General features: G+C 35.5%; 1 pseudogene across 1 annotated transcript; it reads left to right on the top strand.

The window, feature by feature from the left end:
* The first annotated feature begins 2,035 nt into the window (after positions 1-2,035).
* On the top strand, positions 2,036-6,547 carry LOC145571881 (uncharacterized; annotated as a pseudogene). Its single transcript, XR_014096643.1, has 5 exons — positions 2,036-2,144; positions 2,332-2,385; positions 2,888-3,113; positions 4,479-4,562; positions 5,712-6,547. The product of XR_014096643.1 is annotated as an uncharacterized LOC145571881 (transcript).
* Positions 6,548-15,544: the final 8,997 nt, after the last annotated feature.

Genomic DNA, 15,544 nt, shown 5'->3' with positions numbered 1-15,544 from the left:
TGGTTGAAGTTATATGTGCCTATGTGGTAGTATGTCATATCCATTATGAGGGAGGAAAATATGAGTTGAGGCTAAATTGTTTGCGGACTTCTAACAAATAAATTATATTATGCACAGTATAAAAGATTTGGCTGCCTTGTTAAAATGATAACAATCGAATTCTGGGAATATCTGGCTTTTTTCCTTTTTTTGATGTATTAGGCATGGTGGCTTGACTTGACCAAGAACAAGTAACGTAATTTAGTTTACTCAATGATTATGTTAACAATGTATGACTTTGTAGTATCTCTTTTATCATGGAGTAAGTGGATATCATCATATTAGTGTCGAATTGTTATTTTATTCTTTGGTTGATTATGTTTCAGACTGGTTGAGAAGTGAAGAAATTTTCATTGTAGATTGATCGTTTTACTCTTCTGCTTGGGTTGCATTGTTGTTACTTAGTGTGTAGTTGTTTGTTCTAACTGACTTTTGTACAATACTAATATTTGTGTGTGTGTGCGGAGTAGACTATTCATGATCCGCAAAGTATCATAGTTTTCACCTCCGAAGAGGGAGTATTAGTTGTACATTGTGCTTGTGGTAACCTGAAACATTTACCTTGAATAATCATATGAAGGGTAATGCTATGCATCTGCATCCAAAGACTTGTTTTTGGTTGATTGAATAATCATAGGCATCTGAATGTCTTTGGTTGATTGATTACCCTTATTTTCTATTTTTTTAAATTTCCTTGAATACTCTACTACTTGATATTTCGGGGGGGGGGGGGTAGGAGATATTAGAGGGTTATATAGATTCTTATATTGGTTGATGTTTTGTGTAAAAACAATGTCTTAGTAGTATGTCAAGTTGTGTCTCTCTTTCATTAATGCTGATTCAATTTCGTTTGAATGGAAATCTTTCTCCATTGATTGTATGGCTCTGTTTCGGATCTTTGATATCAATTTGGCTGAGAAGTTAAGAAACTATGGTTTTTTCCTCATAAAAGAAATACAGGTTTGATGTTTATGGTATGAAGAGTTTTGTTGATAAAATTTCGGAGTAATATGGTCCAAGTAATGTTGATTTTATTAGGTTAATGAAGTTTAATGTGTCCTGTCAAAGCATGATGTGTAACAGACCCTGTATATGGGCCTTATTGAACTAATTGATCTAAAGCATATAGCCATGGCACAACTGAATCATTAATTACTATTCTTATTATTATTTTAATTTAATGTGTGGAATTATTGTTAGTTAGTCAGATTAATATTCTTTTATGCATAATTTTATGATAAGTGTATTATAATGCTTTTTACTTTCACATAGATTGATAATTTACAATTCTGTAGTGACTAATGGTATCTTGGAAATGATATGTATGCCCATCAGTGATTTATGGTCTGAATTTTGACTATTTTTGAAGGTATGCTATGGATATATAGATGCTAATATGTCTATTAGGAGGAAGAAGGATCATATTCTTTTTATTACTTTTTATTTAGGGATATTAGACCAAATTTCTTTTGTTTTCTTTATTATCTTTGTAACATTTCCATGTAAAGCAATTTGGTTTACATCAAACTATTCTTCTAGAGCTCTATATCAATTTGGTTTATGTTGGCCTCTTTTTATATTATCTCTTGCTATCTTTGATTAATTGATCGATAAGAGTGTATAATGCTGTTTTGTTCCTAATGGCCAAAGTTGGAACATTGACACTCTTTTGTAAATTGAGTATACACTAGAGTTTTATATGGATTATAAAAGATAATATACTTGTGAAGGTGATGAGAATATTTATCAAGATGCCTTCTTTAGTTCTTTACATGGGCTGTGACCAGATAATTTTTATGTGGTGTTATGTAGAAGTCTTTCTCTACTAGTGTGTTTTGTTTACTGTTTCAGTTTATCCGGACTATTAGATTAATATTGTTTTGGTTTCAGGTCTTGAAAGTAAAGTACACAGAAGGCTTGTGTTGGGTCATGCATTATTATTATGGAGTCTGCTCATGGGAGTGGTGAGTTAGTTTGACCACCATCTTCCTCTGTCATGCATAATCTTCCTGGTTCGACCTCAGGGAATATCAATGAGTCCGAGAGACCGGTTAATACAGCTGCAAGGGATATGTTATCTGCAACTGATGCAGATGAAAAACAATGTTAGGAAGAGAATGCTGACAAGAGAATGCAGATGCAACTGTTCTAATGATGTCAGATGAAATTTGCTGAGAATTTGACAGGAAGTCATAAGTGTATATAGGAGAGTATAAAAAAAACAAGTAGTAGTACGGTATGTAATACAGGATTTGTCTAGCATTTACATGATATTTTACTGCAAATATGCAGGTGTTATTAGTATTGTTGTTTGTCAAGGTCAAGGAATAATAAGTCTTTTAGAATGTAATAATTTGGGTAGTAAATGGAAAGAAGAATAGGGGTATTTGTAACTAGCACCTGAAATGCTAGTTACAAATACCCCTAATTTTTTTGTCTTATTCGAAGATTATTCGTAACGGACATTACAATGTCCGTTACGAATAAGTAGTTATTCGTAACGGGCACCTGAAACGTCTGTTACGAATAAGTAGTTATTCGTAACGGGCACCTGAAACACCCGTTACGAATAAGTAGTTATTCGTAACGGGCACCTGAAACGTCCGTTACGAATAAGTAGTTATTCGTAACGGGCACCTGAAACGCCCGTTACGAATAACTACTTATTCGTAACGGACATTGTAAGTGCCCGTTACGAATAAGTAGTTATTCGTAACGGACGGTGCCCGTTACGAATAATAATGGCCATCCGTAATGGCAGCATACGTAACGGACGTTGCCCGTTACGGATGAGCCCTTTTTGCCCGTTACGGATAACCTTTTTTCCACTAGTGAGACTAAAATGCAGTCTTTCATGTGTCTCAATTAAAAAAAAGAGTGGGGGATGCTCCTGTCAATCCCACCCTTCTTAATCAGATCACAACAGACTTGGAACTAGTGGCAGACCTGGAGGAAGTCTTGGGGGTGAGACAGAAAGAGGACAAGGGAAGAACTTATACTGAAGTCTTCCTCAAGTGGCATGGCCTGCCGGATTTTAAAGCTACATGGGAAGATTTTGACAGCATTATCCTTCGGTTTCCTTCTTTCCACCTTGAGGACAAGGTGAAACTTCCAGGGGGGAGTAATGATATGAACCCGGTCGAACCAACTCAGCTGGCTGTTGTTTGAGTATATGAGAGGAGGCACAAGCAACAAAACAAAAATCAAGGCCAGCGCCCAATGCAGCCAAAAGACAAACAAATATGATTTGCAGTCATTCGGTCACAGAACAGGACAAAAAGGGAGAATGACTAAGGTATTGGGATAAGGGTAGAGCTTGGTATAAATAGGAAGAGTAATGTAATAGTGTTTCTCATGTTGAGTGAAGTAATATTATGTAGCCGTCGAATAGTAGAGTAGCCTCCAAGGTAAAATCATTCTCCATTGCAGCCTCAGTTGAATATCAATCAAGATCCAAGCTTTACCATTATTCTCTCTGTTTTATTACTCTCCTATCTATTCAATACCCAGTTCATAGCAAAAACCCAAAGTAAATTCATGAGCGCTTCTTTTTCCATATGAAAATCTTTACATTTATGCTAAACTGCAGACTTTAGAAGGAATACATTCTCCTAAGACACGGGATCTTTCTTAGACAAATTTATACCATTGAAGTACGCTCGGCAGCCCAACTCCAAAAAATTATTAGGCATAATAAACAGCTAAAACCAAATGTCCACTAGTGGAAAAAGTTTCATTTGTAACGGGTTATTTGTAACGGGCAAAGCTATGCCCGTTACATTAAATACATTCGTAACAGGCAAAATATTGTCCGTTACAAATAAAATAGTAACGGGCACCATGTGTCCGTTACGAATACTATATTATTTGTAATGGGCAAAATATTGTCCGTTACGAATAAATATTTATTCGTAACGGACACCATGTGCCCGTTACGAATATTTGGCCCAGCTGGAAAGGGAAGCCCATGAAAAGAGGAGCCCATTTCCAATTATTAGGGTTTCACGCTCCTAGTCCTAGCCGTCAAATTAAACACTTATATCCTCCATTCTTTACTCTCTCCTCTCTCATTTTGCTAACTCAATCTCTCTCTTCTACGCCTCAATTCACTCAATCTCCTCCATTTCACCACCCTAATTCCTTTATTCTCTTGTTTGTTAGAGTATTTAGAATGTCTGAAGGACGATTACTCCCTCTACACCGTCGACGGCAGCGAAAAGGTCGTCATCTTTGACCGTTTTCGCGGAGTTCTCGATGAAACAGTCGGCGAAGGTACTCATGTCCGAATTCCATGGCTCCAGAAGCCTTACACCTTTGATATTCGTACCCGACCTCACAATTTTTTATCAATTTCTGGTACTAAGGATCTTCAGATGGTGAATCTTACACTTAGGGTTTTGTCTCGCCCTTATCTTAATCGTCTTCCTCATTCTTTTCAGACTCTTAGGGCCCGTCATAATATTGGAGTATGATGAGAAGGTTCTTCCTTCTATTGGTCATGTCCGAGAAAGCTTGATTAAGAGGTATTAATTTTTTTTTTTCTGTAATTTTTTTTTTCTGGAGATTATTTGTAGAATTATTGTTGATTTCGTTTCCCAATATCATCTCAAAGGTTTGTCATTTTGACTGGTTCAGAATTATTGGTGTTTCTTATCGCATAATATTTTGCAAATTTTCAAACAATCTAGCTGTCGCTGTGAAATACTACCGATTATCACAAAAAATTATCCACAAACCTAGATAATTTGGGTAAATGTATAAATTTCTATATAAAAAATTTAAAGTAATTGGACTTGATGTTGATTAAATTATTGATTATTGATTAAATTATTTATTATTATTGCTTAGTGACTAATTTGATTAACTAGTTGATACCAATAGTTGGGTATTTGTTCGAATTTCTCTGTTTATTTGTGGTTGCTTCTTGGCAGTTGAATTATTGGTGACCTTGTTGTTGTACTACTGTGAAAAGGTTATCCGTTTACGCTTACTTGCTTAGTGTTTGAATCGTCAAGTAGGTTATTTGTTTATTTCATTGCCAAATTTCTTCAAAGGTTTGTGCTTATTGATGATTAATCAGGACTTCAAGAGTGCTGATGGGTAACCAAGTTGCTTCTATTTTGTTATTGGATATCGTATAATTACAGGAGACTTCAGTATATTATGAATTTGCTTTTATTTTGTTTGCGTTAGTTACATTGTTGCCTTTGTTGGGTGTTTGGCTATGTTTCTGTTATGAACCTTTTTGTGTTTCTGGTGGTTACTACTCTATATGAGGCAGTGTACTGTCTATTTAGGAATTTTAAAAAATAAAATATAAAAAACATTAATTGATCTGGCCATCTGGGGAGATTTAATTGGGGTAACACAGTGGTTTTTAACTTATTTAGCTGCTAAAAAACTAAGTTGAAGGAAGAACTTTTACATTATATGTATTATCTATAAATCCAATTTATAATTATATATATATATATATATTTTTTGTGACAAAATCCAATTTATAATTTGATATAAAGAAGAATAGTGCTTGAGCACGAAGCATGTTTATGCTATATTTTTCTGTTCAGCTATCATTATACTTTGTATGCGGGTCTCTTATTTTACATTGCTTACCTGTTGCATGTTTTATACTTGGTGTGGTTTTCATTTTGGTGTGTATCTTTTGTGAACAGGCTATTTCTTCTTAGCTTGGAAAAATATGGAAAAGGTGATTGGCGGAGTTTATCTCAGAACTTTGTGGTAACAAGAACACCAACGCAAGTGGCAAGCCATGATTAAAAGTATTTCATTAGGTTGAACTCTATTAATAAAGATAGGAGAAGATCGAGCTTTCATGATATCACCAATGTCAACTCTGGGATGTTTCAGCATCCCAGGGGCCAATTACTAGTCAAGCAAATGCACCTGCATCTGGGGTTGCTCCTGGAAAACTGTAAAACAGGTTGCTCAGCCCCCTGCTGCTCCTTTAGGAGTGGGTATGTATGGCACTCCAACTATTAGACAACCAATTGGTGGGCCATTGGTTTCTGCTGTTGGGACTCCGATAAATCTTCCACCTCCTCACATGGCTTATGGTGTGTGGGTACCAGTGCCCCTATGGGCATGGCTCCTTTGACGTATCTGATGCCGCATACCTCTGCTCACAGGTAAGATAATTGATGATCAACTATATTAGATGTACAAATGGAAAGGAAAGAAAAGTTTGCTTTCCCCCATGTTTGGGTGGGTAATGGGTTTTTATTTTCTGAAATGAGTTAGAATATGGTTGCCTTGCCTGGGAATACCAGTTGTACTGAGGAACCTTGGTCACTCAAAATTATCATTCTTATACAAACCAAAAATAATTCATTGGAAGGTGAAACTATGGAGTCTTCTTCAGTTTATTACAAAGATTGTCGTGCTATAATTTAGCAGCTAATTAGTGCAAGTAGTGTACGAGCTTCTCTTAGCCAATGTTCATCTGTGGATTTTTTTAATATATAAATCCTTTGAGCTGTTTTCATTTTGATGATTTCCTTAATTTGTTATCATATGAAGGATTATGAGTTGCTTGTTGCTCGTGCACAAAGAGAATTGGCAGGGGCGGGCGATGTATAATACTGAAGTACTTTTGACATTTACCATTTATAGCATCATTGAAGATTTGGATTGGTGATCTGATTATTCATATCGATATTCAACTACTCGAGCGAACTTCTACAGTTTGTGTTGGTGCCACTTGAGTTCTTGTTTGAACTATCCCTTGAAAGAAAAGGTTCTTGATTATTCTGCTAGATATTTGTATAGCTCAAGTCTACAGAAAACATGTACATGCTCCAAATGTGAATTGATAAAATCATTTGAATGTATGGCTTTTGCTAATTGTATTTGAAGTGTATACTTGTATGAATTATTATTTGATATTAATTTTTTTTGTAATTGATAAAATCATTAACCAAACTAAGCTATCCAACATATGCTGAATTTTTTTTTTAATTAGGACAAACACTATTTGTAACGGGCAAATATTATGCCTGTTACTATTAACCTATTTTTTGTAACGGGCAAAACATGTGTCAGTTTTGTAACGGGCATTTGAAATGTCCGTTACAAATGACCCTGTTATTCGTAACGGGCACTTGAAATGTCAGTTACGAATAATGGGTTATTCCTAATGGACATTTGGAAATATCCGTTACGAATAATGGGTTATTCATAACGGACAGTGCCCATTATGAACAATGATGGCCATCCGTAACGGACGCTGCCCGTTACAGATGGGCCCTTTTTGCCCGTTACGGATGGTTTTTTTTCCACTAATGTGTCATAATGAGATATAGCATCACAGTATAAGAAGGTTTTGGTCTCCAAGTTTTGCTCAAACAAATGTAAACAAACTTTCAGTTAAAAAATTTCTACTCCACAATAATCGATTAAAGCTTCACTTCCAAAAAAAAATTGTACGGGTAGCTTCCTTGTTATTGCATCACTATAAACCATATACAGTCATTCCTGAAAATTATTGCTCGACATTTTAATCTTAATAAATGGAAAAGTCAGTTGGCACGACCTTGAGATAAGCCATGTTCACAGCAACACAGGTTCACAACTCAGTGATAAAAAAAAATTGGCCAAGTTTGCACAGCATCCACAAAATCCCACCAAACAAAGAATTACCTAGTAGACTCAGGCAGAGTAGTGCCATGACTCCAAGGTATGAAATCTTAACAACATATCTACATATCAATATACCAGCTAATTAAAAGGAAATTACAAGCAAGGGAAGTTCATACATTAAGATGGCTTGATAATCAATTCCATATTTTAAAATTTAAACATTTATTTATCCACATAATGAGGTTTAACCAGTTATGCTTGTATATATAATTAAACAGGAAATAAGAACCTTTTAAATCTGATTTATTTAACAAAAAGCAACCCAACTTCTGATTGATTTCATAGTATATCACTAGTTATGAACAGACGACGGTTGAAATTTATAGCATCATTTATTTATTAGTTAGTGCACCAAACAGAAATTAGTAATCAATCAAGCTTTCCTCTAAATTCTTAGTTAATTTGAACATAATTACATTGATAATTATCGGTCCTTGACTTATAGAGCAAAAGGAACATAATACAAAACACAGTATTAAGGCTAATTTGATCTAAGAATCAGATGATAGAAAAGTGAATTGGGATATGTAACCTACCAGTCTGCCATTCCATGTAAAAGTCTTCTTTTTCAGACTTTCCAGTAGAGTTAGACAATTTAGAAACAACATAAGTGCATTCCCATAGTTTTCCTTTACTTGGGAGCTCAAGGGAGCTACTTACAAGGTCAAACACAGAACAATTAACGATCATGATCATGATCATTGTAAGGAGGGTGTTCCCATCGTAAGGGGATCCTTCCTTAGATGCCCATTGGCCCTTTAAAATCTTAGGACTTTATACTTGTTAAGTTGTAGTAGGATTTGAATTCCTGACTATTTGGGGGACCTTGAATTAGAACTGATCTTGTCATCACGCTTTTTTATAAGAAACAAGTAGGGAGTCGCCAATGAGTTTTAGGAAAACTCATAAACCTCGTTCATGCCATTCTCCCATGTGGAGTTCATGGAAAAACTAGCACGAATTGTAAGTTTACCCATGCCCAAATTGGTCTACATAAACCAAAAATGAGTTCAAGAGCAAGGGTACTAAAATAACGTTCCTTTTACGGAGGAATCGCTATTCTAGCCCTAGTGCGGCCTCTACTAGCACTTTTTTTTTCACAATTTCATCACCAAACAATATATGCAACGCGATACCTAAAACTAAGTTAGTTGATTTTATTTACACGCACTTATTCACTTAGAAATTACATTGCAAAGTTGTTATTCTTTATTTAATCAAATTCGTGAATAGGACAAGAAATAAACAACATTCGCCTTGTCTTAAGTGATAAAACAACAATTGTTTGTTCAAATTCTAGTCTTGATTAACGAAAGAGTACTATGTGAATGAATTAATTAAAAAAATTTTAAAACTGATCAAATAACACTATTTATTCTATTAAAGTTATTTAAACAATAAAGAAAAAGTGATTTATCTAAGTGCTCAGGAAACTAACCGTTCTTCTTTTATGTTAAATCTCCGTTAAATGTGTTTATGGACTTTCTTTCTTCTTTGTACCTCCAAGGACTTCAATGGATTCAATTAGGGTTGGAATGTATTTGGGAAGAGAGAAGAAAAGGTAGTATGATAGTAAGAGAAGTTGAGAGATTAGGGTTTTGAGAATACTAGGGTTTTAATTCTGAATTTTCGGTCCCCGTAATGATAAACGAAGACCCCTGTCAAGTGGCGCGCGCAACTCTCTGAGTCACGCTGGGTTCTGCGCACATATGAATCAGTCACGCGCGCTAGGCGCGCGCAATTGATTGAGTTGCGTTGGTTTGCGGTTTGCCTTATACGAAAATGCTTTTTAAACTTCCATAACTTTTGATTGCGGAGTTGGATTAAGGCGTGTGAGATATCATTGGAAATCTCTAATTATCTACTTTCCAATTACGTTAGAATAAGGTTAAAATATGTTATATATAAAAATTTATGGCCGTTGGACTGCAAGGGTGTCGGTTTTGGGTCCGATTTAGTGTTTTGATCATAATTTCTTCATTTTGGCTTGAAATTGGGCTTATAATATACTGTTAAAAAGATCTTAGAAAGGGCTATCCATATGTATAGGCCTTGCATGGAAATTTTATGGTTGTCTTATCTGCTTGGCTCATTTTTCAACAATGTGGGTTCCATTGGATCCAATCATTGCATTTGACGCATTTGGGTCCATTATTAATCAAGTTTAAACATGTATGAACAAGTTTTAGGCCTAATTAGTAATCAGACAAGGCTCTAAGATAACTTGAACTCAAATATGTGTTGGGGTTTTGTGAGTCCGACTCACCGCAGAAACCAACCCAAAAACAAGACCGCACTCGCAATAAATAAAAACATAAACATAATTAAATTAATCACAAGATTAAGATAAAACAATTACCTTTGAAGCGTGCTTCGCCAAAACGGAAGGGGCTCTTACTTCGAAGGTAGGCCTCAAAATTACGAAGGCCTCCAACGATAGTCCACTCACAACTCGACCATCGAAAACGGTCCAATGCCTTGGGGTTAGCAAGGCCCGACCAAAACCCCGAGTAATTAATGAGTTCAAAGGTTTTCACAATGGTGATTCCGTTTTCAACTCTTACTCAACTGCTCTTCCCAATGCCCCAAGTTGGGTATTTATAGGGAAATGCATGAGTGTGAAAAGTTATCCCATCAATGTGGGAGAATTTGATTTTCCTATTTTATTTTAAATCTAAAATATAATTGATAATCAAACTAGTAATAAATTAACAAGTGGCAAGCTAATGTGAGAGGTTAGGTGAGGACCATTTTAAGGTGGGGGGATCAAACTTGCTCCCCACTCTCTCCCTCACCTTGCGCCACTTGGCAACTCCCACTTGGGCACCAAGGCACCTAAGTGGGCTTTTTATTTGCTGCTGCTCTTCTCTTGACCCAGCCATCCCCGCAACACAAAGTGTGGGTTGGTGCTCGTACTCTCGACCGACACTCCCATGCACTTGCGTGCGGACTGCTGCTGCCGAGAGCTGCTGCTAGCATGCCGCGCAACTAGTGCGAGCTGCTAGCTGCAGCATGCTACCACGCCACGCACTAGGTGCGGGCAGCTAGCCGCAACTTCCTAGCAAGCCCTGCACTTGTTGCGGGCTGCTAGCTTTGCTATACCCCCTAGCACTCGGTGTTCCGATGCTAGGGGTATTTTGGTCTTTGTTGATTTATTATTATTTTCACGTCTCGTATTTTACTATTTTTCGACTCGAATTCTGACGTTTGGTTTCGACGCTCTAAGCTCGAATTCCCTGATGTCTAACTATTAATTACTCGGTCGCTTAGGTTCGTTAGTTGCTTGGGTGTGACCCGAAGGGTTCAGTCAAGATTAAGTTGTAATATTAATTATGCATTAATATTACTGATCGGAAGCGGCCTCCTCCCAAGCATTTCGATCATTTGATCTTACTGAATATATTAGCTTTCTAATAATTCTGAACCCACTAACGGAATAGTGCACTTAATCGAAGGACACCATTCCTTTCAATCTCCCACTTGTCCTTCCGGACAAGTGCGCATTTAGTGTACAACCTTTTTCCTATGTCGCTTAATTTCTCTTCATGAACTATAAGGTAAGATTATTTTGTCATCCTTATTACATCCAGAAGTGTTTCTCAATTTCGAGTCCAACTATCAATAAACAGATGAATTCTAAAATCAATCCGAGCACGGCCATGCACTTTCACAGTCTCGCTTTACGAGAGGCCTTGTATACAACAAAGACATCTTCCCTATTTTAGTAGGGGACATTCCCAGTCTTGTAATGGAGCTCCTCTTACTGAGAGAACCTAGCCGCCCAAGTGTTGCCTTTATAATCCCCTATTACGGCAGACGTTTGACAACATCAAAGCGGACTAGTACTCAAATAAGAGAACTCACAATACTCATGGTCGAGGAAATAGGTTCCGATAGCCATAATGAGAAGTATACTTATAACGATTTTTAATCTCTAAAAGTATTCTGATAGCTCGATCGAGTATGGTTCTAAACCAATACCTGTGCAAATGATTTATGACAATCATATCCTCGTAGCACAAGGAACGGTGCTATAAATCAGACTCCACACTAATCTCAATTGGTCATTAATCATCCACCGTTTAAATGACCTTGATTAGGGATAATTTTCAATTATAATATTCAATGTTCACTTAATAGGTGTTTCCTTACCAAGACTGGTCTTTATACCCTATTTTTAATATTCCAAGAATCGAATGAACTCATTATTTAATTCTAAACCACAATTAAATAGCAAACGGAGTGATAAAAATTGCATGAAATTTTAAATTACTCCAAAACCTGAATGGTTCATCTTATGATAAATGGTTTTTCCAAATGTTTTAAGAGTATCACTCTTTATAAAACATCTATATAAATCACACCCATATCTAATATGATTGATTTCTTTCATGCAATTGTGAATGTTGTCATTCACTTATTGCATAGGTTTAATTATAACTACTTTGCTAATCTTAGCATCTTCATTACTGATCACTTTCATAATAAGATGATAAAATTTGTGTGTGTCATTAATTATTCGTGATTTAGGATTTATTGTCCAAGTGATGGCTCCCACTCATTTTCATGATTAAGACTTTCAACTTGACAACCTACAATCATTAACATTCAGCAACGAACTTTCCATAGAACATCTTCTTCATTACCGCCATTGGGGAAACAATGTTCTCAACATATATTTTAGTATACTTCCTGATGATGCTTTGCTTGGGTTTCAATCTAAACGGCTCACAATGATTTGGGATACCCTAATCACTTGTGATCATGGAAATTTTCCTTAAATTCTTGCACATTACACATGGATGCACGTCCATGTTACCATTCTCAAGTCACGACTTATTGTTAGTTCGTGCTTATAAACGGCTTCCTTGTTAAGGATCTAATCCTTGTTAAGGCTTGTGCTTGCAACATCAATTCTCAAATTGTATTTGTTTCCACAAGTCAAGAACTCATCCTGCTACTTATCCAAGTACTTTGGATGTTCTTGGCCATAATTTAACGATCTATTACATAGATTCAGGTTGATGGGTACTACATACATACTTCACATGCTCTAAGCAAGTAAGTCGTGCGAAGATTCCATATCATAGCGTACATGATGGAATAAATTGCAGAGTAATTCTCAATCTTATTCCATCAATTTGTCATTTTAGCTCATTCAGTTTCACTGAGTCTTTGCTAAACAGTTTGTTGTGTGATATGGTTTAAAGTCTCTATTAGAGTCTTTCATGTTTGACTTAGTATTTAGCCTAACTTATACTTAGTTCAAACATTTACTTAGTTTTATACATACAGGACAAAAGTCTTTCAAAGTCCTTCAATTCATGTTTAACACGGTAAAATCCTTTACACGTTCAAACATTTTATTAAGTCTATAAAATAGATCTTAATACCAATAAGTACTAAGTATCGTCTTTTGCTTGGTCCATTGTCCAAAACACTTTCAAATCTAAGCATTTAGCATTTGATAGTTATTTCACAATAGAGTTCATAAGCCTTTTGTTGGACCTTTATATAATTTACTTTTTCTCCCACTAAACTTCTTATTCATAAGAATTTTTATGTTTCTCCATACGTCAATCCTCTTATTAACATCATGAGAAAACATGTTCCAATTCCTATATGCAATGCTTCCATTAATCCCATGACGGATTCCTTGAGCTTGCTTTTAAGTCTAGCATTTATTTAGATTTTCAAAACCCTAAGAGTATTTTCATAGTCACTTCCAAAATCCTATTTTAGTAAGGCAGTTTTGGTATTTATTTTGCCATATTTCATATGAACAATTTTGCTAAAACAATCACGAAATGACTTTAGCATTCCGATTGGTGAATAGGTTTTTATTAAAATTAACTCTGTGAATTTAATTGTATCCTTTTCATTAAATCTAGCTATGTATGCATATATATTTCCAAATTTGTTAGTTTTCTCCTTGAAAACTTGTTTGCAATCGATGGGTCTTTCTGCCTTTATGCAAATTAATCAAGTTTCAAACATGATTATCAAACATGGAGTCTATCTCGGATTTTTATGGCCTCTAACCATTATTCAGAATTTGTATTTGTCGTAGCTATCTTAAAAGATTTTATTCCTTTACTATCTAATAGTAAATAGTATGCTTGTAAGTCTTAGGTTTATTTCTAACTTAATAGAAATTTATAGGATTCAATCCAAGCCTTTAGTGAATTCTATACCTATACGGGGCAATTGCATCAACCACTAAGTTTAAAGGCGCTTTCAAAGCCCTTTTGTTATGTTGATCTTACTCCAACATTTCTAATTTTTTGTGAGTAATGAATTCTCTTTTAAGGCACTTGTAAAGTCCTTTAAAGTATTCTTGATCAAGCATTCTCACAAAGTTTTAAGGTCTTTTGAGATTCTCAGTTCTAGTTTGTTGCTAAGCTCAATGGTCGTCGAGTTCATTTTCCTCCCACTTGTCGTTTTGGAAACGTGTTACTTTCCAGAAAGACACCACTTAGAGCAACAAACACTATGTTTTTAATTAGGTTGTGGAGGTAATGCCCATGGTCTCACTTGAATGCTTACAAAGAGACATGTATATTGTCTTTGGGTAAAAGTTCGTTGTAAAACAAACAGTTAGCTCCCACTTGAGCTATCTTAGCCTTTAATGAGCCATTAAGCTCCCACTCAACCACCTAGCTCTTGCTAAGACGGTGAGCTCCCACTGAGTCACTTAGCTCCCAATGTGGCTAAGAGTTTTAGACATATACATGAAAAGACATTTAGAAGATAATTCTATCCATAATTGAATATGGCGTCCTTTCTTAGCTTTGACATTTTGTTTAGTGTAACATTAGTCCTTCGTGCAAATATTAAGAACTTTATAGGAAGGGATGTGATCCATCATTGTTCGAGTAATTTTTAAATGGCATCGAGGTCTCCATGAAGTCACACTATGTTCTTTGTGGAGTTATTTATGAAAATTTTAATTTCATAACTTTGTGATGGTCAAGCTTGGCTCAAGCAAACATCGATCAATCTAATATAGACGTTTTGATATCTTGCCAAGTCGATTCCGTACTTCACTGAACTCTTAAACTATTCAAGGTCAAGTTTGTTTACATTTGATGAATATAGCTATATTCTTTCAAATTCTTTGTGAAAAGTTGAAGTAAATGAATCATCTTTAGCTTTCGGAGTCAATTGTCTATACCAAGAACAATAGATCATTACTTTGTCGGTTTCAACAAGTAAGACTTGCTTGTCTTAGAACGATTCCGAATCGATCAACTATCAAGAGCCTATCTAATAGAGCCTTGAGTATGTTATTGTCAATGTGACATTGCTAAAGATGTTTGGAACGCAAATCATGCCCATGACTTTGAGCTTTTGCCAGTTAATCATGTTAAGAAAATGTTTGTTTATAATCAAGCATTCTTGACTCATAGTTTAGACAACCATGCCATTCAAATAAATTTGCAACTATTGCTCATTTCTTTGAATGTGAGTCTTTCCATGTGTAAACGGATCAATTGTTGAATATGAAACACAATAATCATTTATTTGTTCCAGCCTTAGCTTAAAGGTCTTTAAACAAAGCATACGACCTTACAACTGATGTAGCACCACTTGCTTCATTCTAAGTTTATAAGTCGATAACTTAGCTTATCTTCAATAGTTTGAGGTCACTTTAAAAGTGGAACACTCAAGTAGTATTTGATACTTGTGAAGATAACAAATTGCTAAGTTAACTACAATAACATGAACTTATGGGTTGAAATGGAATCTTATTCCTTTTCTTCATTCCTCGTTTCCTATATTTCTTATCATACTTTATCTCATAATCTTTAAGAACCATTTCTTTAAGAGTCTTTGACTTTTATACTTT

The sequence above is a fragment of the Chenopodium album genome, chromosome 2, assembly GCF_948465745.1.
Source record: "Chenopodium album chromosome 2, dcCheAlbu1.1, whole genome shotgun sequence".
In the NCBI taxonomy this organism is placed as follows: Eukaryota; Viridiplantae; Streptophyta; class Magnoliopsida; order Caryophyllales; family Amaranthaceae; genus Chenopodium; species Chenopodium album.
Note: the sequence above shows the minus strand (reverse complement) of the source record. Positions and strands in the feature narration are given on the sequence as shown.